Source organism: Coregonus clupeaformis, chromosome 20 (genome assembly GCF_020615455.1).
Source record: "Coregonus clupeaformis isolate EN_2021a chromosome 20, ASM2061545v1, whole genome shotgun sequence".
Classification (NCBI taxonomy): Eukaryota; Metazoa; Chordata; class Actinopteri; order Salmoniformes; family Salmonidae; genus Coregonus; species Coregonus clupeaformis.
The window spans coordinates 12,684,454-12,708,776 of NC_059211.1; the positions used below are offsets into that span (position 1 = coordinate 12,684,454).

Below are 24,323 nucleotides of genomic sequence, written 5' to 3' on the forward strand. Positions count from 1 at the left end.
ATGGGTGGGACCATTTTTACAACAACGTATGGAAACTTCCATATAGCGCAATAGCGAGCACTAGTTTTCACGCGGTCTAAGCTAGCTAGTTTTTGTTGTAGGCTAGTGTGCGGTGGCTGCAATAGCAAGTGTTATCGCAGCCCATTATCTAACTGAATACGAGTGGAGGTGACGAATCTGCTGGTACCAGATTACGTTTGGACCTGGCGAAATGTGGAAGCTATACCGTCCACTAGGGGCAATGTGAGTGCCTATTACCTTCTAGTAGGCTCATGGCTTGCTACAGTTTTGGGGGTGGTGGATGGGTGTTTAAGCCGTCGACTCCTTCTCCAAGGGTCACGTCTTCAATCCCAGTGTTAGACACTCTTTTTCTTTTGTTTTTTGTTTTGAGCCTTTCCCAAACCTTTAACCCTGAATTAATGCCTACTCAGAATTAACCCTATCCCTAATGAATGCCTATAATTTTGTTTTAGTTTCACTTTTGCAGAGTTTGACTGACAGCTAAAATATGGCACCACATGGTGAAATTAAAACGTCAAGCCTTGACGAATTCTTTTGATGAATTCTGTTGCAGCAGTTTCGTCACCGAGGATCGTTATATTTGGAGATTGCGCTATGTTTTCGAAGCGGATGTTGATGCTAATTTGTTAGCTTCGCCCTTTTCAAGATGAACTTTCAACAAGAAGTTGATATAAATGATCATCATCTGGTGAGTGGAGCAGTTTTTTTTAATTGCAGCTCGCTTGCTGTTAGCTATCTCTTTGAAAATAATGATTTATGCTTGTGAAACATTGTTGCATCTCAACTTCAGATCACTGGTTACTTTGTGTGCTGAACGTGAAAACGATGTTTGTAATGGGAAGTAACAGTTCGATTTGGAAATGCTTAGACTAATGGTTCTGTTTTTGTATACTTATGACTGGGACCTACTGGCTTATTTGTCAGTGAATGGACTGCTTATTCTTTAACATCATGCTGTGTGTGACTGATGTCTTTCTATCGGCTTATGTGTTTTACAAAAAGTGTGCTTTGGAGTGTGCAGTTATTACGGTCGCTGTCCTTTCAGCGTCATGAGTCTGTAAAACTCACATCCTTGGATGTGTCACTGTTGTTGCTTTTGGTGATGTTGTTGGCGTTACTCTACCATAGGTTGTGTAAACAGTATGGTTGTTGTTACTGGTAACGTTAATGCGCGTGCTGTCTCTGTGTTGTTCTGGATCTTTAAGTTTGGTATAACATTTTAGAAAACGTTTTACCCCACTGAAGGTCCAAAAGCCATGATACACCACTGTCTAGTAGTAAGGAGCATTTTCTGTTGATCTGTGTCTTTCAGAGAGGCTGTCAAAGAGATCTAAAATATCAGCACAGACTTGAAGGAAGTAGAAGTCTACTGTTTTATGTGTCTTAAAGATGGACTGTAGATGTAGTATACAGAGCTACGGAGCAAGCAGGGAGATGACGAGAGGAATAGAGTCCAGTACAGTAGGAGCTACTGTTTGTGGGGGCTGCTGCTCATGCTCGAATTGCAGGAGTTCTGGAAGTAATTTGTGGGCGACGGTAATTTTATGTACAATAATGCTAACGGGAAGACGAGTACACTTGCCCACACAACGGAGGCACGAAGTCAGTTGATGATGGCAGTGTGTGGGTGTGTGTCGACAGAATTAACTGCTTGTTGCATCAGAGAAAAGTATTTGATGATTCCTCAGTTTCCATCCAACAGTTCTCCTCTTTAGCCTGGCTCAAAACTATAGCCTAGTAGCCTTTCCCTGGTCCAAACCCCTTTTCACTTCTCCCTTCCCTATAGCCTTCTCAAGTAGAGGTCTTCACGGATGCACCTGTACCTGAATACCCAAGACTCAATACGGGACCAGAGCGCGTCCGGATCCAGAATTCTAAATAATATCACGGGTCTGGGTCGGATCTGATTGTCATGGGTCTCAGGTATGTGTAATTTTAACTGACTTGTCCGGAAGGACACGTACAGATTCAAATGTGAATGCTACAGTAGAGAGACCGAGAGAGAGTCATTATGCTTCTGCTCTTTGCTTTTCACGAGAGTGGCGCTTTTAACTTGTTGTTGTTAGCCAATCATAAATCATCAAAGTGGCAATAGGCTACAGTCATAGAGCCTCCGTGTGGAGCAAAAGTTAGGAGATATCTAATCAATGGAAGATGGAATTAAAATGATGGAATTAAAAGTTAAAGGAGAAGGATAGGCTACAATGACCAAGAGCCAACAGGCAGGCTGCTACTTTATATTATGAATGGAGTTGTTGTTGTTTGTAACTGTGTAGGACGAGAAAGCGCATGCAGCCTCAATTAGCCTAGCTAGCTAGCTATCATAACTAGCTTTTCCCGGTTTGATGCAGTCAAGACAGGTACTAAGTAATCATATTGGATGAAAAATAACCTAGCTATGGCATCTATCAGTCTACTATAGCGCGAATCGGCTTGGGTGGTTGCTGTCTCTCTTCTCTCCCTCCCTTCCTCCCTGTTCCCGTGTCACTCGCTCACACTCACAGTAGCCTACACACACAGCTACCTCCTCTCCCTCACGCTTTATCAGCTTTGGTTAATAAAGTAGCTTAAAAATTGACTTTTCTGCTGCTTCCCTCACTCGGATCGGAACGGATCTGGATCCAACTAGGTCTATACTGAACTGGTCTAGTTGTCCTCAGGTCCGTTCGGAATGGGTCTCTATATAAACAAATATTTATATATATGCATATCGGGTCCGGATGGGAATGCCCCGGGTGCATTACAGAACGGGTCCAACAGTAAAGTGTTCATTTACTGTATATCATGAATGGGAATCAGGTTGCATGGTAACATAACATAAAATAACAGTTAACCCATTTAAAAAATCTGATCTTTCAAACACTTCATGGACATCCTTGCAACCTCCCTCTTTGCCTTTTGAAGGCTCTTTCTTCAATGACGAGATTAAGCTCCCCTTCTCCCTGCTCCCTCCTGCTCTTTCCCTCACGGTCTTCCTCCCTGCCCATATCTGAGACCATTTATCATTCCACTACTTCTCCCTTTGCTGCTCATGCTCTAGTGCACCCACCAGCTCCTCAGGTGCTCTCCACCATGCCACCACTGCCATTATCACCATACTAGAAGGGCTGACTCACCGCTGCGCTTAATTACAGAAGTGACTTAAGAGTGTGTTTATGCACCCACTGATTGATATTAACCGTCTTTGCTTCAATCTCCCAGGCCAATAGAACGATGGGATGCCAGGCGGGCGGATCACTGACCGAGAGGAAAAGGGAAGGGAATGAAGTAAGGAAAAGCACACAGTGCCCTCCACTGTACGCTAGGAGAACTGACATGTCTCTCACTGCTGCACCTGCATCTCTTTCTATTATTCTCTCCTTATTAGTTTGTCTTCTGCTTTGTCTTCCTCTAAGATATTGAGGGTTGGTAACAGTCAAACAATCCAGCTCCAAGTTAGTCAACGCCTCTCTAAACCTGTTGAGACTGAAATAGTACAGATAGAAAAATCGTTTCACTAGAAGAAAAGAAAGCTGTCACTTCCAATCAGTGAAAGGGAACAGTTTGGCAGACAGTCTTAAGATTCCTTCTCCACTGATGTAGACGAATCCCGATACCTGCAGTAAATCTGGTTACCTTTTAACCTCTGAGCCCTGTTGATTTAATGGGGTCACCTTGAAGCTGATATGCAGGGCATGGGGGAACGCCGTGTAACTGTGATTTGCTTCTGTGGAAAAGGTTTGCCTCCGGTCGATGAGAGGGTCACACAAGCACAGGCATAGAGGGGAGGATAAGCACATGCTCAATGTCAGGGGCTCATTCAATCACTTATCTCAGCCACAGGCTCCAAGGATATAAACTAGGCACTGTTACTGTGTATACATTAGGTTACAATGCAGCTGTTGGTTGTATTGTACATTGCAATATATCCATGTTCAGGTTCACCGACCTCCTCAAATAAACACCAAGAGTCAAAGGGAGGTAGTACAGGAGCAAAACGGCAACATACCGTAGTATCAGCTAGACAGCTGCTGTAACATTCAGCAGCTGTATTTTCTTGAGGTGTATGTGTGTGTGTGTGTGTGTGTGTCACACCTGTAATGTGATTTTTCTGTGGATCATGCTTCAGTCAACTGCAGTGCTAATTTCCCAGTACTCCATGTGGTGATGGTCTCATTTGACTATGCAATCGGCTGCTTGAACAGGTGGCAACGGTGAGAGCCAGGCTCAGCATGTGACCCCTCTCCAGGGTCTACCCACAATTCAACAGGATCACCAAGTCTTCCCGCTGGGCTGGCTGCCACACACTGCGTTAACGACCCCCAGCTCAAGTACACTCCCACACTCCCACACCAACCATTGTGCACGCAATCTTCTCAAATGTACACCTGTCACATGTTGTGATACTGACAATGGCAATGTATGCCTACATACATAAGTACTGGTATAAAAATAAGAGTATGGGTACTGCTAATAGTAGAAGTATAGAACAGTGTATACATTTCTGTGAATTGCACTGTGTTGTACGACACACTCCCCCCATCAACACAACCATACAACCACCGGCCACTTTGAACAAGTGCAACAGCTGTGCTCTGTGGATGCAACAACAGCACTTAAAAACATATATCAGGTACTTTATACTTGTCAGATCAATCCTACTAGGCCAAGGCCTGGTATATCTGTCACCAAAGAACCAAACGACAGCCAGATTGATGGTCAGATCTCTGGACATTTTAGATAAAGCTAACGGGGCGGTTCTGGAGTTCCTTTCTGGTTTTTGGCACTCAGGCTATAATTGTTAACCTTGTGAAGGCCAGAGGGGTCATACATCAGCCTCTCCATCACTCACTGTCGGAAATCAGGAAATGGAGGGAGGGAGGGAGGCTGAGAAACGAAAGGCCTTTTCCAATATAGCCGGGACCCAGCTGAACACTAACTGCTACTGAACTGGCATGCAGCGTGGCTGTAAATCTCAGGCTTTTGCCTTCCCGTCTTCTAGCTAATTAGAATAACTTTTAAGTGCAAACAAACTGTCTGTCATTAGTGGAAAAGGCAACATCTAAAGCTCTACAGACACACACACACAAATTATTTGCATTATAACTGGACACAGTTTCACATCTCACAAGACACACACAAACACATACAATTTAGACCGGTGTTTGAATATCTTTTGAAATGGTTGTTACCAAATCTTCAGCTAGCATTATTATTATTATTATTATTATTATTATTATTATTATTAGAAGGCCATGGTCCTTCTGATCTAAACTACTGGTCATCCTCCAGATGAGGAAGTGTCTCATGGTCATTCTGATCTAAACTACTGGTCATCCTCCAGATGAGGAGATGTCCCATGGTCCTTCTGATCTAAACTACTGAGTCCCCTGTAGCTCAGTTGGTAGAGCATGGCGCTTGCAACGCCAGGGTTGTGGGTTCGTTTCCCACGGGGGGCCAGTATGAAACTGTATGCACTCACTAACTGTAAGTTGCTCTGGATAAGAGTGTCTGCTAAATGACTAAAATGTAAATGCATTAATGCGACAGAATATGCAGGGAGGCAAAGGTTCAGCATAATTTAGAGTGATACCAAAGAAGCAAGGGAAAATGGATCAGAGAGACATTGAAAATAAGAGAATATCCCTCTGCATCAGGTTGATAGAAATGACTGCAGTGAATTGAATAACCAGTTGATAATAGACATCTCCAGGAATTCCTGCTTTTTATTATAGGTTTTATTTTGTAAGAGGCTATTTTGAATTAGAATAGCAGAGAGATGGGTTTGGGTGTGTGGGTATGTCAGCGATAGATACACTACACCAGTGAAAACTACTGTATATCAAGGCATGTAGTTGTATCAGGTCTTCAATGCAGAGTACATTTCTTCAAAAAGGTCATGGTTTGACATTTACTCAGACAACCATATAAAGCATGCATGCGGCCATACTGGGTGGACGCGGCTTTATCAGTGCGGCTCTGGGGATGAAACAAGGCTTTGTACCTGGGTGAGGCAACAAATTACCTTCAGAAGTCACATAATTAGTTAAATAAAGTCCACCTGTGTGCAATCTAAGTGGTGTTCCCATGACTTTCAAAGGACAAGATGCCGCTGTTACCAACTGCTCTGCAGTTCTTCACTCTGTTTTATTGTCAAATGATACGCTGACATACCGGTATACCAATTGGGCTCTTACTTTTCCTGTAAGAGTATAATGTACGGATCTCTTCCCATAACAAAATGGAGTTGTACCCAATTCAGGGTCGCAGACAGGAAAAGGAACGAATCAAGACTAGGCCAAGACTTTACAAAACCCCAGGCAAAGTTTCCACTCAATTCAGGCTCAATCCAAGCCTACTAATCCCTTTGGCCTAGGTATTTTACAGGTCAGACCTTCAAGTCAATGTCACTCCATATGTGAGCCAACAGTGGGCATCATCAGTCAATCATATTAGCTCTGTTTTAGTGTGTGCTGTATGTGTGAGATGGGGGTGTTGGGTATAATATGATTGAATGGACGAGCGCTGCTGGGTACGTCCCCTATGGGGCCTATTTGATTTATAGAGTGGCCTTTGAGTACAGACAGAGAGAGGTAGAAAAACAACCCCCCAGGGTTTCCCTCTAGTCTGGGGGTCCAGCGGGGCCACATTAACAGTCGAGGGGGAAAGCACTGAGTTACAGTAGCAGGGCCTGTGATTGCTCACACACACACACACACACACACACACACACACACACACACACACACACACACATAAACACACCTGACAGGCAGGAGGTGGAGGGATGGTGGTGGCAGAGGGGGATGGGAAGGAGGGATATAGGGGTTGGCCCTCAGGTGTCCAGTGGTTTCCTCTCTGCGGGGGGCAGCGTTTGCACCAATTAGTGTGTGTTTGCGCAGAGATGTTCCTCATCTCCGCTAGCGTCCAGGATGAGGAGGAGAAGCGAGGTGTGAACCCAAGGAAGAAAAGCCTGTAAAGCCTATATATGATTTTCACCTTGTTCTTGTGCTGGTATCTTGTTGCAACAGACATTGTCCGTGTACTACACCACAGATAAGAGTGATCAAATCTCTTTTGCAGCCTCCAAAAATAAGCATGTAAACAGTAGGAAGGCGAACTTGTGCAAAGAAGTACTGTAGCCTGTATGACGTGTTTTTCCCAACCCCTGTGAAACCACTGCAATCTCTTCAATCCCTTTTTATTTGCTCCAAACCCACAAAAATGTACAAACATAGAAATTAGAGATTGACTCAGTCGTGTGTGAGAGGGTCCAGCTAAGCCTGGCCTGTGTGTGTGTGTGTGTGTGTGTGTGTGTGTGTGTGTGTGTGTATTTGTGTGTGTGTGTGTACACACCTGCTGCCGGAGCCAGCCAAGCAGAGCAGTGGTGGCCTGGCCACAGTGCGGACTTGGTGCCTGGAATCACACGGGCGAGGAGAGATAAAGCGGCAACTCAATTCCACAATAGCACACAGTCCCAAGCCAAATGACAGCTTCCAGGAGCTCCTCTAAGCCTCTTACCAGGATGAGACGGGTGGTGGGCAGAGGGAACGTCAATGCAGTAAGCAAAGCATGGTGGAGATAGTGGTTTACAAGCAGCGGAATTTGCCGAAAATTGATCAAATAAAAGCGTGCAGAAGTCAGCGAAAGAGAGTAGAAAGTCATGTCGTGAGGACAGTGAGTCGAAAGTCCAGACATGCAAGTTGAGAGAAAGAGCACCCAGGGCAACAACACAATAAAACCCCCAAGAACACATCAGCCTGGCAGACATTAGGCACACGCCACAAAAATACAGCCGGGGCATCGGATTGAAAACAGCAGTGATGAAGGAATGGGATCTTTGTCTTAAATCTTCCCATAATGCATTGAGCTACCTGTGGGATTTCCTGTCTGTCTTGCGCCACCTGATCATTTCACGGACAAATACACAGCTCATGTCTGGTCTGGCAATCCCTCTAGTAAGGCAACCATGGGGGAATGGCACCTAATGGAGAAAAAACATGCATTTCTGGGAAGGGGGTTTGGGAGGATGCCTTTTCTTCTACGGTATCAGTTTTGGAGAAAAGCGGTATAAATTGGATAGTGTGAAGGTTGCAGTTGAGTGACAGGAAGTGTCCAGGTGGGCTGAGCGATGGCTATGCCACCTCTCGTCCAAAGCTCTGGCCACGGGCCTCAGGGGTCGCATTAGCTTCCAGAAATCTGCATTTTCAAAATGCATGGCATCAAAAAAGCTGCATTTTAAACCATTTCACCTGCGTTTTATATTGAAAGTCAAACCAGCTCTCAAAGTCCCACGTCAGAATTAGACATTAATCCATGTTTCTCAAACGTAACATTTTGAAGTTGTTCCAAATGTCAAATTTCAAAGTGTTTAAGGTTAAGTTCCAAGATACTGCTTTGCTTTATCTTGGCCAGGTCGCAGTTGTAAATGAGAACTTGTTCTCAACTGGTTTACCTGGTTAAATAAAGGTGAAATAAAAAAATAAAAAAGTTTAGGCATTAACTCTGAAATTTTAAGGTTTGGCATTAACTCCGAATGGTTAAGGTAAGGGTTAAGGTTTGGGATAGGCTTCCAAAATAATTTTTTCTCGCATATATATATATATATATATATATATATATATATACACATACATACATATACATTTCATTTAAAAAATAATATATTTCCCTTTATTACTTTCCAAGCCCACCATCCCTTCCCTAATTGGAGTAAACTAGTGAACAACAATGCTTAGGCCTCTACTTCCAGTTTATACATACTATATACATTTTATGGACACAGTCAATTTTACAATACTTCTGTTTTGTTTTTTTTACTCCTGAACTTCCTCTACCCTCAACCTCTCCGATCATTTTCATGATGTCCATCCGGTTTGCTTCTATATGCCATATCTTTCTAACTGTGCTCTTTCACAAAAGCTCTCAACCTATAACCTATATACTTATAGATAGAATGCCTGTTTGTGAATGCGGGAATTTGATTGGTCTGACGATGAGAGCAAAGATTTCTCATTCGTGTGGAGAAGTGCAACTGAAACACAAAATCTGAAGCTGAGCAGAAATTACAATAAGAAGCATATCTTATGCATTGTATCTTTTTGTGTGTGTGTAAAAAACGCATAATTCTGCATTAACTCGACCCCTGGGCCTGTAAATCACCTCGCCCAAAGATTTTTAACAGACTGCCTGCCATAAATTTCCCCCCAACAATTATTGATTAAAAGCTTTCTCCCAATAATGAAAGGGATAAATCTCCCTTTCTAAATAGACAAGGTATATAATCTAATCAAAGAGTTACATGCCCTCCAATCCCCACAGCTCAAAAAGCCAGAATGATACAATAAAGAGAGAGAGAGAGAGAGAGAGAGAGAGTGATTGTTTAGGGAGGATGGGAGAAGAGAGGGAAAGAAAAGGGAGGGAGAGAAGGAGGGAGGAGAGCATGTGATGAAGATGTTGTGAGGGAGGGATAGAGTGATGAGAGAGAGAAGAGAGCAAATGGGATATAAGAAAAGAGGGAGTGGAGGGAGGTAGCGAGAGAGAGAGAGAAGAATGGAAGGCTTGTATCTGCAACCAACAATGGTATTAGTAATCAGAGGGTCTATTGCACAGAGAAGCCAGAAAAGTACTTATTGATCCCAGAGAACTGTGTTTTCTTTACATACAAAAAAGACGGAGCACACAGACATGATATAACTATATTATTTAAAAAGGGAGTGGATGGTTATGCCTGTAATGTTTGATCAATGCTGATGGGTGGGCAGGGACAGATCCATATAAGTCTGGATAGGTCAGATAGTAGAATTAATCACCCACACCTGGGGCTCGTTCAGTAGGGCACACTGTAAAAAAATGTTTTCAACCAACGAAAACCAGAAATTAGACAAGTTATTGGACAAGTTCACTCCAATATGTTTTATCTCCAGTGGACACGACCCACGTACACAGGTACACAGTTGCCATACCAGCATGTGGATTGCAGTGTATCCTTTGAGCACGGCACCCATTTTGATGACCAGGCCCGTTTTCCCGAAAGCGATTGAACTCAGATCAACTTTTCCATTTAAATCTTACCTTAACATTAGAATTACTCCACAGTACTGACAACTGATCAGCTCTTAGAGAGATATTACCAGCTATGGCTGCATATATTGAGGCAGTTTATTATGTTTACCCAATAATAATGCACTAAATCACAGATTCGGCACATCATTGCGCTGTTGTTAGACATCATTAAATATATTGAGGCAAAAATTACAGTAGCGTATTGGCAAAATAGAACTCAAATGACTGAACATGAAATTGATTTCAACATGATTTAAATATATAGGCCCATGTAGAGCCCGTGATGTACAGTCATCTCAGTTTCATTTTAAGCATATTTTTATCCTTCACTTGTTTTTAACAATTGCACAGACTTTGGCAACTTTGTATTTGTAGTCAACTTCATTCTGAAGTTATCAGCAGTCACAGTCAGACAAACATCTTGATTCTATATTTAGCGGAGATCTTCTGCAAATAAAGTGACGCCGAGGAGGCAAGGCTACACACTTAACTATTCTACGAGTGGTCTGAGGCAGTCGGTATATAGCGAGCATTTTCAAGTGCAGCTTTAGTAACAATGGTTTTGGTAAACGGCTCGGATTTAATGATGCTCCTACAAAGGTTCTAACGATGAACTTCGCCTTAAGATGCTTTTGGGAAACCAGACCCATATTAGATAAGGCGAGCTCTAATCATGCGGAACCTCCAGGTATGATTCACAACACGCCAGTATTATCAATTATGTAGGTGGCCTATGCAGACGTACAGATCTGTTACAAAGAGATTGGTTTTATGAAAATCGCCATGTGACCAGGGCGGCCGGGGTATCAGAGACAGATGACTAACTCCAATGATGGGAAATTGCTTTTTCTACTGTTTTACCCCCCAACCCCCCTCTGCTTTCTCATAGAGATGAAGTCCATGTATTATAATGCTGGACGGCGGCTTGGCGCTGGGACTGTATTGGCAAATAGGAATAACAGGGTAATGAGCTGGAGATATCCGTAAGCTCCCTATCTCGGAGCCTCAATCAAGGATAGTCCCTCTCATTGTGTGGGTGGTGACCCGCTGCAGTCTGAAGGCCAACGAGACCCTCTCTCACGCCTCACTGAAAGTTATCTGACCACAACAAACAATGAAAAGTATCACCCCTCTCGACCCACACCACACACACAACCGCCTCCTTGAAGGATGCCGGTCAATCAGATCTTCCCGGAAGTGGGAGGGAGGGTCAGCGGCGAGCCCTTGGGACGCAGCCACTAGAGAGAGATGGGAGAGCTCTGGATCGATGACTAATCTTCAGCCATTTAGGTTTCCCAACCCTTAGACAAGGAGGGGTTAGCCATTTTCACAGATGCCTCCCAGTCAGATGTAGAGGTTGGTGGTGGCTGGAAGATGTGGGAAAAGGGGATTGTGAAACGATGGGGGAGGGCTGGAAAAAGTGAGGATTGTTGCTGGTAAACAAACACCGTCTGAGAGTCCAATCAATGGACATGGCCACATAGAGATATGGATTAAAGTTTGATGGTCAAAGTAAATGTGATAAAGAGAAATAAAGCTACACAGCCTCTTCCTCTAGCAATGTCACACTAAAGCGGAAGAACCCCATACTGGATTTCCTAATGCTTCCTTCTATTGCCCTTTCAATGCTGTTTGAATGGCTGGCTGTTACCCAAGTACAATTCTCACAAGAGTAAGTCACAAAAGCCCACTCCTCACCGCCTCCACCGTGACAATGGCTGTGCCTTGCTGGAGGCAAAGACTCAGCTGAAGTTATAGGAGAGGGGGGGGGGGGGAAAGTGCACACTACTGTGGTGTTTATTTCGGTCCTGAAATGAGGTGGATGTGCACTGGCAGTCATGGCTGGCTGGCGTGCAGGCTGGGAGATTTGTGCGGTTCCAGTGCGATAACATGATTTGTCCAACATCCAAGAAAGGAAGTCCATATCAACGAAAGTGACCTCCTACGGCAGCGACAAAGGAAGAGCTCTGCAGAGCCTGGGAGTAGAAGGGATTGGGTCTGGCCATGTGGATGGGAAGGGTCTGGTTTTACCATTACTGCGAGCCGAGGGGAGGCTAAAAGGATCTATCGTACTGTTCTATTTTCATCCTTCCCCGGGTTGATGGACAGATGACTTCTGTGAAAAATGGCAAAGTCGTCTCTATGCTGAAAATGGAAATCAGTGTGATGTGTTATTATAGAATCAGATGCCTGTGCTTACGCAGGTGTTCGGTATGTTTGCATGTATGTAGAGAATGTGCGAGTCATTTTAGGGTGTGTTGTCTTTTAGGAGGACTGATTGGAGGAGATGTACCTTACACCACCCTTGAGTCAGATAGAAGAAGGGTGCCTACATGTACCACCAAGCCCAAATTAGCCCAGCTGTTGAATTTCATTTTCATAAAATCATTATTTGTTCCGTAATGAGGGATCCCAGAAGCGCTGAGGGCTTGCGTACCTATGTAAATTTGATAAGGCATTCTCTCTCTCCGTGCTGTCGAGCCAGCAGAGAGGAACTGAGCAGATGCAGATCAAGCAATGGAGAGAGAATCTCTGCTTTTGTGTGTGTGTGTGTGTGTGTGTGTGTGTGTGTGTGTGTGTGAGAGAGAGCGAGATAATCGTGTGTGAGCGAGTGAGAGAGAATCATAAATATCTCCCACTATCCAAGAGACCTGATCTCCTCGAAATAACATTTAACGCCTGTTAATACAAAAGAGGAAAGAGTCATCTCTAAAGAGGCAAACACATTTCACGTATCCAAACAGCTTTGCATGAGCAAACGATAATAGTAGTAGAAATAATATTTAAAAAATACCACTAATAGAAAAAAAACGAGAAAATGAAAATCCAAGGACCAATGAGTTGAAGTGCTTAAGGGCTTATGTCACTTTTTTCCCTCAAGCCAAGCTTTTTGAAAAGCTAGATTTTTGCCAGCTCTTTGAAATAACTAAAAAATATCTCTCCCTTTTTTTTGGGTGGGGGGGGGGTGAAATCACATTCATTGTGGCATTATCCACATGGCCAGCTCGGGTAGCTGGGGAAGATAACCCTGGCCAGGCTTTCCTCCCTCTCTGAAGTGATTTGTCCTGCTGAGTGCCACCCCCATGGTCTCCTAGCCTTTGAGCTCCTGAAGAAAGGCAGAGTGCAGCTAGGCTGACACGCACCCAACACAAGAGACCAAACACAGTCTACAACACAGACAGACAGAGGACGAAATAAAGCCAACAACATGTCAGTGACACAACACAGAGACACCCAAAGCAACATCAGTGAGACCTAATCTAGATCAGAGGATCTAACAGTCAAAATGCACCTGGAAGGGAGTCAGCCAAACATCAAAAACATGTCGATTACAAACAGTCGATTACAACAAAAGAGAGACCTATCTACCTCAGTCGACAGATCTAACAGGGTCCATAACAAGAGAGAGACCAGATACTCAATAGCACACAGTCAGATGAACAACACAGTCAAAAGCAACCAGAACAGACCAAACAAGATCATTAAGCGTCAAATAGACCTAACAATATCCCCTTCAAACCAAAGAAGAGTGGGAAGCTTGCTGTGATGATATGATTGTGTTGTGTGTTTAGTAGGTCTGCCTATTTTGGTAACCAAGTTTATTCCACACCACGTCATTTCAATGTGGAGAAGTTGGAAATATTTGGGCGATAGGTTGATCAATGAGATTACAACCTATTTTCACCCACTCAAAAAGACAGCAAAATATTTGTGGAATTCCCAATGTGTTATCACTATTATTTCAATCATCTAAAAGCACAACCAAATTCCAATGGAAAATCAATGTCTGATTTTTGGTTTAGTTGTTACCTAAATGTGATATCGTTGCACTTTCAACCATTTTGTTTATTTATACAATAACTTAATGTGTTATCACTGTGCTTCATCTAATAGCACATCCTGGATGCAAACCTGGATGCAATTGAGATTATTCAAGTGGTCAATGCCGTTTTGAGATTCTGCACAGATTATTATAGCAATTGTGAAGATCTTCACAGACCTGCAACATTTGCATGCTATCTTGAACATGCACACTTTCTATGATTGCATAAGAAGACATTTATTGTTACAGTAACCTCAAAACGTGGCCAGGGATGTGTTATTCATTTTAAAGTTGAATAAATGCTGTTATATTAGTTTGTAATATAGTCTTAACTTTAGGCTATTTACTGTATTACAAAAGTAATATTGAATTGTGTTTGGTTGACAACACAACCAAATATCATAATTTAACTGCTTGGATAGTTCCATCTGAGCCACTGGCTTAATCCTATTCTTTAACTTACATTTTTGATGGAGACCTGAATCCAACATATGTTAACTGGTCGACAAGTTTAATAGGCTATTTACTGTATTTCAAAAGTGCAAAGGTGGACATCAAGGCACTGGAGTGACGAACCGCCCTTGCTGTCTCTGCCTGGCCGGCTCCCCTTTCTCCACTGGGACTCTCTGCCTCTGACCCTATTACATTAGCTCAGTCACTGGCTTACTAGTGCTCTTCCATGCCGTCCCTAGGAGGGGTGCATCACGTCGTGCCCGGCTTATTTCGCTATACTCGACTTGAGTGGGTTGAATCAGTGATGTGATCTTCCTGTCCGGTTTTACATTTACATTTCATTTCAGTCATTTAGCAGACGCTCTCATCCAGAGCAACTTTCAGATAGTGAATGCGAACCCACATCCCTGCCGGCCAAACCCTCCCCTACCTTGGACGACACTGGACCAATTGTGCGCCACCCATGGGTCTCCCGGTTGCGGCCGGCTGCGACAGAGCCTGGACTCGAACCAGGATCTCTAGTGGCACAGCTAGCGCTGCGATGCAGTGCCTTAGACCACTGCGCCACTCGGGACCAGAGCCCAGTATAATCCGTCTGTCTGTCCATCCTAGCGAGGTGGAGGATTTTGCGCCCCTTGGAGCTCGTGTGGTGGAGGATTTCTTCATGGGCTATACTCAGCCTTGTCTCAGGGTAGTAAGTTGGTGGTCTGTTGATATCCCTCTAATGCTGTGGGGGATGTGCTTTGGCAAAGTGGATGGGGTTATATCATGCCTGGTTGGACCTGTCCGGGGGCATCGTCAGACCGGGCCACAGTGTCCCCCGACCCAGCCTCCAGTATGGCTGTCCTATCTGGTGAAATTCTCCTGTCTTTTCTGGTGTCCTGTGTGAACTTAAGTATGCTCCCATCTCTCTGTCTCTCTCTCACTCTCTCTCTCTCTCTCTCTCTCTCTCTCTCTCTCTCTCTCTCTCTCTCTCTCTCTCGCTCTCTCTGAGCCATAGGACCATGCCTTAGGACTACCTGGCTTGATGACTCCTGGCTGTCCCTATTCCACCTGGTCGTGCTGCTGATACAGTTTCAACTGTTCTGCCTGCGGCTATGGAACCCTGACCTATCCACCTTCTCTCTCTCTCTTTACCGCACCTGCTGTCACGAACTTCTGAATGCTCCGCTATGAAAAGCCAACTGACATTTACTCCTGAGGTGCTGACCTGTTGACCGCTCGACAACCACTGCGAGAACGATCTGGCCTTAATGGCCATGTACAGTGGGGAAAAAAGTATTTAGTCAGCCACCAATTGTGCAAGTTCTCCCACTTAAAAAGATGAGAGAGGCCTGTAATTTTCATCATAGGTACACGTCAACTATGACAGACAAATTTCCAGAAAATCACATTGTAGGATTTTTAATGAGTTTATTTGCAAATTATGGGGGAAAATAAGTATTTGGTCAATAACAAAAGTTTCTCAATACTTTGTTATATACCCTTTGTTGGCAATGACACAGGTCAAACGTTTTCTGTAAGTCTTCACAAGGTTTTCACACACTGTTGCTGGGATTTTGGCCAATTCCTCCATTCATCTCCTCTAGAGCAGTGATGTTTTGGGGCTGTCGCTGGGCAACACGGACTTTCAACTCCCTCCAAAGATTTTCTATGGGGTTGAGATCTGGAGACTGGCTAGGCCACTCCAGGACCTTGAAATGCTTCTTACGAAGCCACTCCTTTGTTGCCCGGGCGGTGTGTTTGGGATCATTGTCATGCTGAAAGACCCAGCCACGTTTCATCTTCAATGCCCTTGCTGATGGAAGGAGGTTTTCACTCAAAATCTCACGATACATGGCCCCATTCATTCTTTCCATTACACGGATCAGTCGTCCTGGTCCCTTTGCAGAAAAACAGCCCCAAAGCATGATGTTTCCACCCCCATGCTTCACAGTAGGTATGGTGTTCTTTGGATGCAACTCAGCATTCTTTGTCCTCCAAACACGACGAGTTGAGTTTTTACCAAAAAAGTTATATTTTGGTTTCATCTGACCATATGACATTCTCCCAATCCTCTTCTGGATCATCCAAATGCACTCTAGCAAACTTCAGACGGGCCTGGACATGTACTGGCTTAAGCAGGGGGACACGTCTGGCACTGCAGGATTTGAGTCCCTGGCGGCGTAGTGTGTTACTGATGGTAGGCTTTGTTACTTTGGTCCCAGCTCTCTGCAGGTCATTCACTAGGTCCCCCCATTTGGTTCTGGGATTTTTGCTCACCGTTCTTGTGATCATTTTGACCCCACAGGGTGAGATCTTGCGTGGAGCCCCAGATCGAGGGAGATTATCAGTGGTCTTGTATGTCTTCCATTTCCTAATAATTGCTCCCACAGTTGATTTCTTCAAACCAAGCTGCTTACCTATTGCAGATTCAGTCTTCCCAGCCTAGTGCAGGTCTACAATTTTGTTTCTGGTGTCCTTTGACAGCTCTTTGGTCTTGGCCATAGTGGAGTTTGGAGTGTGACTGTTTGAGGTTGTGGACAGGTGTCTTTTATACTGATAACAAGTTCAAACAGGTGCCATTAATACAGGTAACGAGTGGAGGACAGAGGAGCCTCTTAAAGAAGAAGTTACAGGTCTGTGAGAGCCAGAAATCTTGCTTGTTTGTAGGTGACCAAATACTTATTTTCCACCATAATTTGCAAATAAATTCATTAAAAATCCTACAATGTGATTTTCTGGATTTCTTTTTCTCAATTTGTCTGTCATAGTTGACGTGTACCTCTGATGAAAATTACAGGCCTCTCTCATCTTTTTAAGTGGGAGAACTTGCACAATTGGTGGCTGACTAAATACTTTTTCCCCCCACTGTATTCTTATAATCTCCACCTGGCACAGCCAGAAGAGGACTGGCCAACCCCTCAGAGCCTGATTCCTCTCTAGGTTTCTTTCTACGTTCCTGCCTTTCTAGGGAGTTTTTCCAAACCACTGTGCTACATCAGCATTGCTTGCTGTTTGGGATTTTAGGCTGGGTTTCTGTATAAGAACTTTGTGACATCTGCTGATGTAAAAAGGGCTTTATAAATAAATTTGATTTGATTTGATTTTGTAATATTCTTTAACTTAGATTTTTGGTTGAGATGGAGACGTGAATCCAACATATTTTTGTACTAACTCGTAGATTCCATTTTAAATCAACCAAAGCTTGAAACCCTAGGCCTATATGTATTGTCAACTTTTAGTTGAAACCTGGTTTGAATTTAAACAATAGCTGTTGATGACTTCCAAAATGCTATATAGGCCTAAATAGCATCATTGATGATTGATCAAGTTTGGTTACATTTCATTTGCTCTGTTAAACCTACCCTTTAGAATTACTTTGATAGCAACAGTGAATCTATTAAGTGAACATTTCTTCACAACCATTCTCACAATAGCGCTCTGGTAACAGTCAGTGACAAATATCAAAGCTAAGCAGGACTGGACTTGGTTAAAACCCTGGATGGGAGACCAAAGGGTAGCTGTAGATAACTCTCCAGTAGGTGGTGCATCCCAGCCTATAATTTTTTTCCTACAGTGGATATTACATTGAAGATCTGACGTTGCTTCAAAGGTACAAATTCAACATTTATTCAAGTTTTATCAATGTTGAAAATTGGTTATGACCATGATGACATAATCCTGTGGTTGAAATGTCACCCTCAAAACAACAGTTGATAACTTTTTCAAATCCATTGTATTTTCCACGTAGATTCCACGTCACAATACGTTGACAAATTATGTTGATTTAACCAGTTTGTGCCCAGTGGGATAGGCCTAACAATATTTCCAGTCTGTTGCAAAGTAGGAAATGGGAGTGTTGCTTGTGGTTTTCGTGTTGTGGAAGTCAGTCAGACTGAAAAAAATCCAATGCAGCTGTTTTTAACTTAATATAGAATCATTTCTGGGAAACAATTAAGTACCGTTCTGTGATTGTTATCAATTAAAATGGTCAAAAAGAAACAAATAGCTTCTTAGCAAAGAGCAATTTGTCAAGCAAGAAGTTTGCTAGGACTGTCTGGGAGTGGTCTGAGTGGGGTGGGGAAAACTGAAAACTAGCTGTTATTGGCAGAGCGGTTTGGAACTCTCTTTTTTATTGGTCCATTAACCAACTTACCTCATGGTTATGTTACCAGGCAGGCCAAAACGCAATCCCACCAAAACAGGCTGAAATTTCAGCCAGTCTTTTAAACAGCTTTTACACTATTTTATTTATTTTTATTTAACCTTTATTTAACCAGGTAAGCCAGTTGAGAACAAGTTCTCATTTACAACTGCGACCTGGCCAAGATAAAGCAAAGCAGTGCGATAAAAACAACAACACAGAGTTACATATGGGGTAAACAAAACATAAAAGTCAAAAAATACAACAGAAAATATATATACAGTATGTGCAAATGTAGTAAGTTATGGAGGTAAGGCAATAAATAGGCCATAGTGCAAAATAGTTACAATTTCGTATAACACTGGAATGATAGATGTGCAAAAGATGATGCGCAAATAGAGATACTGGGGTGCAAATTAGCAAAATAAATAACAATATGGGGATGAGGCAGTTGGGTGGGCTAATTTCAGAAAGGCTGTGTACAGGTGCAGTGATCGGTAAGTTGCTCTGACAACTGACTCTAAAAGTTAGTGAGGGAGATAAGTGTCTCCAGCTTCAGAGATTTTTGCAGTTCGTTCCAGTCATTGGCAGCAGAGAACTGGAAGGAATGGCGGCCAAAGTAGGTGTTGGCTTTGGGGATGACCAGTGAGATATACCTGCTGGAGCGCAGACTACGGGTGGGTGTTGCTATGGTGACCAGTGAGCTAAGATAAGACGGGGATTTGCCTAGCAGTGATTTATAGATGACCTGGAGCCAGTGGGTTTGGCGACGAATATGTAGTGAGGGCCAGCCAACAAGAGCGTACAGGTCACAATGGTGGGTAGTATATGGGGCTTTGGTGACAAAACGGATGGCACTGTGATAGACTACATCACTAAAAGGGCATTATCATAATTTTCACAATTTCACAGTATTATTCTAACCTCATGGTGTGGAAATATAAATAAAACACAGGATAATCTAGTTTTTGAATGCTCTGCGCCTTTAAGACTTATTTAAACTTGAATAATTAAAGAATTTAATCAGGATGATGCAATGTCCTAGCTTATAAAGACATTCACCAAACTAATGACTCAATTTCATCATCTATAATAACTAGGCCTAGCTCTGATCAAACGGAATGTCCAATTCAAAGAGTTCTGATGGAATCAGATGTTTAAATAGATTATAAACATATATTTTTTCAGTACCTATAAGGACCCATGTTCACTTTGCACATTAGATACTAATTGGCAAACCTTTCTCTATAGGAAAATGACAAGTGGATGAATATTACTATGACCAATTTGAGAACTGTGTGGTCCCTCAGTTGGATTTAATCCCTTCTCCCTCATACTTACAGTACTCTCTCCCAACTATGCAATGTTGAGTTTAAATGATTGACATCGTAATAGGCTCAGCTAAATTATGATAAGGTCAAATGAGAATTTAATCATCAATTTTTTTCCCCTCTACTCCAGGGCAAAATGAATAAACATGATTTTCAACTAGACTGTGACTGGCGTGGGTTGGTTTCACAGAAAATCGCTATAAGCTTCCCATTTTTCTCTTTTGTTGCAGCAGTGTGTGTGTGAGTGAGACATGGTGAGAAAGGGAGTGCAAGAGAGGGAGGGACTGTGTTCAATTGGCAAGTTTCCAAAGGAAACATGGCTTCTAAACCTTTAATACAGTTTGTGTCTAACAAAACCCTTTCTTCTTTCACTAGACCTGAAATTCATTTAGCACGGGAGCAACAGTTGAACCTGCCACTTTAACCGGAGGTTGTGACACGAGAGGAGAACCACAGGGCAAACATACATCTTTTATCACAGATACATCCATGATGTTTGTTTGGTTGATCACAATCATCTATAGCACCAGACTGATATGAAGTATCCCAAACTGTATTGGCTAACCATCCAAAACGTCCATTAGTGGATCGACAGTATCAATGATAATGTAAGAGTTGGTGATTATTGTAGTAGTCAACCTGGAACTGCAAAATATAGTTAAAACCAGTGTAACTAAGCAACATTTTTGTTATTCTGCCCTTTTAGACAGTTGATCCAATAAAGGTAATGGAGGATGGGACATGTTTGTTTTGTCTTGTGGGAGCTCTACTCAGAGGATGAGTATTTGTCGGTGGTGTCGTCGGATCCACTTAAGAAGGTGGAAAATAAATGCCTGCGATATATTTAATGCCCCAGATTGTGTTGCGGTGGCCTGGAGTACACAATCGTTCATAAGGGCTTACCGCATCAAATAAATAAATAAATAAATATCAAAGGAGTGAAGCATAATGCTTTAGTGGGCAATAAAACATGTGGCTATCAGGGATGGCGGCTGCCGCCAACGGAGAGAAGAATACCCAGAGGGCCATGGGGAAAGCTCTGGGACCAAGGAGAAAGGGGATATACATTTCACAGCAAATTAACTCGCCCTGTTGAATGCACAAAAGGCCACCCAGGTGATTATTTCTGGGGGCTCCGCCTCTGTCAGGGATGCTACAAGAGGCTATTTCTGCCTTTGTGGAGGGCTAGTGTAGTGGCGACTGGGGAAAGGCCCCGTACGGTGACATTGTAGTAGTCACTGCTCAATTAGCTATTTATTTTATTTAATCCTTATTTTACCAGGTAAGTTGACTGAGAACACATTCTCATTTACAGCAACGACCTGGGAAATATTTACAGGGAAGAGGAGGGGGGATGAATGAGCCAATTGGAAGCTAATTCATTCATTGTTGATTAAATAATGTCACCCTTCAATAATCTCAGTCATGCGTTACCCACGGCGACAGAGTATGAAGTGAATCCGATTCAATACCTTGTACTGAATCGCTAGGTTGCTTGGTAGTACTGTACTGACAATTTGACAAATTAGGTTTTCATCGTAAAGAGTCTGAGCTCGACCAAATGGAACCCAAAGGAAGTTATTTGCCATCAAATATAGGGTATACATTTGAATAGGCTTACTATGCATCAGCTACTAATTGCACTCTCACTCGTAATGGGCCTCATCTCTCCCATCAACCTAATTTCATCAATAACAAGTGAAGTAATTGTAGAGTCATTTGTCCTTCTCTGTGTTCTGTGGCTTGGTGCAAGGCCTCACTAGTGTATATATGTCAGGCCTGGTGAAAGAGAGAAGAGAGGGGTGAGGGAGGGAGGCTGTATGAGTCTCTCTCAGTAAGGAGCTCTCTGACAGCTTGCATCCAGCAGTCCATGAGTCAGACGGGCCACATCCACATCAAAGCCTGGTACCTTCAAAGTGGGCATCCTCCGGCAGGTGTCCAGATTGGCATGGGCACCCTTCCAATGAACTACCTTCCTGTAATCAAATGTTTGAAATATGTACAACAATGTAGGGTTTTGTTTTGTTGAGAGAATTCTATTTTATCCGCATCCACAATATGGAGGAGGGTTCCACATGATGTGTACTGAATCTCAGTAGGTTCATTATGCTACAAAGCCATATTATGTAATCACCGGTTGTAAAACACAGAGAGCACTCTGGCAAAGTAGAACCGGGAAATTATTCATTATGGCTGCCAGATTATGCATTGATGAAGAAAATGGAAATGAGAGAAAGAGTATAGGCGTCTATCGCTTTATGCAACGTTGCTCATATCAATTTGTATCAATTTGTGTGTGTGCGCTTGCATTTAAGGCATTAGTTGATCTGAATGTGTGCACAATCCAAAGCAATAACCATCAAGCCCATATGAAAGCCACCAGATGGCTGTTTGATTAAAGTAACAGCCAATGATGACTAAGATTCCCTGGTGCAGCACAAAATTGTATGTACTGCATGATACAAAACAGCTTTTCTTGTGGAATGTCTTCAATAAAACCACAAATAAAAGAAGGACATGCAAATGCTAAACAAATTGCTGTTTGGCTACCTAAATACAAGGTAAATGTGGCCACAGCTGACCCCAATTTGGAGATAAACCTATAGACAGAGCAAGACGATGCAGCAAAGCTTGAGAGAGCGGGGGCTTGGTAACAGGCGCCTTGAACAACACTTGGTTGCTAGGGATATACACAGGCAAGGCAATCAATAGAGCTCTCAGGAGGGCGGTACAGTCACAGATCATCTCCAGAACCATATTCATAGGTAATATGTTGGAGAGTTTCATGATGAGATAGTACTAATTCACACATCATTTAAGATATAAACTGCACCTTTTGGAAAACTACAGCAACAGGAAATGTGAATTATTCTGTGGATTATAATTAATGGACATTTTTGTAGGGGTTGATGCATTTTTTGTTAGGGAAAATCAAGTCTGAAATGTTAAAGTGGAAATTATAAACTTTAGAAGCCTTTTTAAAACTAAAATACACTACAAGTTTGCATTTCCTGCTATGCGGAGTGATCAAATTAAGATAGTACATCTGTATGGCTCACATAAACAAATGGTCAAGTATCGATGGCATAACTACTACAAAGTCAGTGCTGCGGTTTGAAATGTTAGTGCAGTTGGAAAGGTGGGAGATTTAACTGAACATTTTGGGAAAATAGCTTGCTGAATTGTGCAACTACTGAAGGCTCCCTCCCAATGCTTTGGCACAATTGTACTTGAATTGGGAATGTTCAATACTATTTCAATTCAGCATATTTTTTGATAATGTACCATTATATATGCAATACAATACATCAGACACTACTTTGGGCAAGACATCTGTTGTGTGTGCAGTGTGCATAGGGCCTACTTCCAGACATCGTAGGCATCATTTTAGCACACAAAGCAAAGCAGCTGTAATTGCATGAGTAGAAAGTAAGGGAGAGGTGTGGAGGATGTATGTTAGGCGCAGCAAGACTGCTAGATTAGCGCTCGGCTCCGCATGCCTCCGCAGGGCCGGGAGACATGGATCACACTGGCAGGTGTGCTCAGAACACAGATTACATGCTAGCGGTGTCCAGATTCTCCGGCGCGATTACACTACCGGAACAATCAAGCTGTGAAGCTCTCTGCCTCTCCGCCGTTCTTCTCACAGAGAGCTCCTCCGCCAGCCCTCAATCTCTCATCTCCGCCAGCCCCGCTTCTCCATCACATCCCCCTCCACCGCCTCTTAGTTATCCCCGTCTGCTACTCCATCTTTACTGCTTCCACCATGCCTACGCTTTGGAAAGGAAAGAAGATGAAATGACTAATGTACACGTTTCAAGATATTAACTATAGAGCGATGTTACTACTGAATTCTGACAGTAAAATCTTGATTAGACCATGTGGGCTTCCATAACCTCAAAGGGGTACATATAGCAGCTGACAGATGGGTACTGGCATTACGGCGGTTGGAAGATGAACCACCGAACGCCTCATCTATAACATTCATTTCCATTTTGATGAGTTCCTGATTAATAGAAGCGGTGGAATCTATGGGACTTTATCATTAGCTGTTAAATTAGCCCTTTACATGCACAGCTCTGTGAGTGCATCACTTTTATCATCTTTGGCACCCCTCTCCACATGTAAGTCATCCCTCTATCCATGTTACCTACAGCGTGAACGCGGGCTAAACAACCATTTTAATTAGGACTAAACACACATTCAAGTTGGAGCAAGGTAATACAATCGCATCCAAATATTGGACATGACAAACCTAATATGATTTCTACATATGACACCCGATTATTTTTCCATCCTAATGTGCAGAACATTAATTGTAACCAGTGTTGGGGGTTACACGTTACAAAGTAGTGGGCCTACTCAGGTTACTTTTTTATTGTAACGAGTAACTTAACGCAATCGTTTTCAATTTAAGTAACCAGATACTTAGTTACTTTTCAAATAAGCAAGTCGATACTTTGACAATATTATTTCCCTTTTTCCTTTGTTGGCGCAAATAAAATAAAATAAATCCTCCCCCACG

General features: G+C 42.9%; 1 long non-coding RNA gene across 2 annotated transcripts in view; it reads left to right on the top strand.

Annotated features, from left to right (window-relative positions):
• Positions 1 to 349: 349 nt before the first annotated feature.
• LOC121533761 overlaps positions 350 to 24,323 on the top strand; it is a 60,286-nt gene continuing 36,312 nt past the window's right edge. Inside the window, exons 1-4 of one of the 2 annotated variants that reach the window (XR_005994494.1) lie at positions 350 to 709; positions 1,808 to 1,944; positions 3,223 to 3,288; positions 20,174 to 20,557. This is a non-coding gene — a long non-coding RNA (uncharacterized LOC121533761). Of the gene's footprint in view, positions 710 to 1,807; positions 1,945 to 3,222; positions 3,289 to 20,173; positions 20,558 to 24,323 lie in introns of those variants that run through there. The other variant, XR_005994493.2, reaches the window with a different exon arrangement.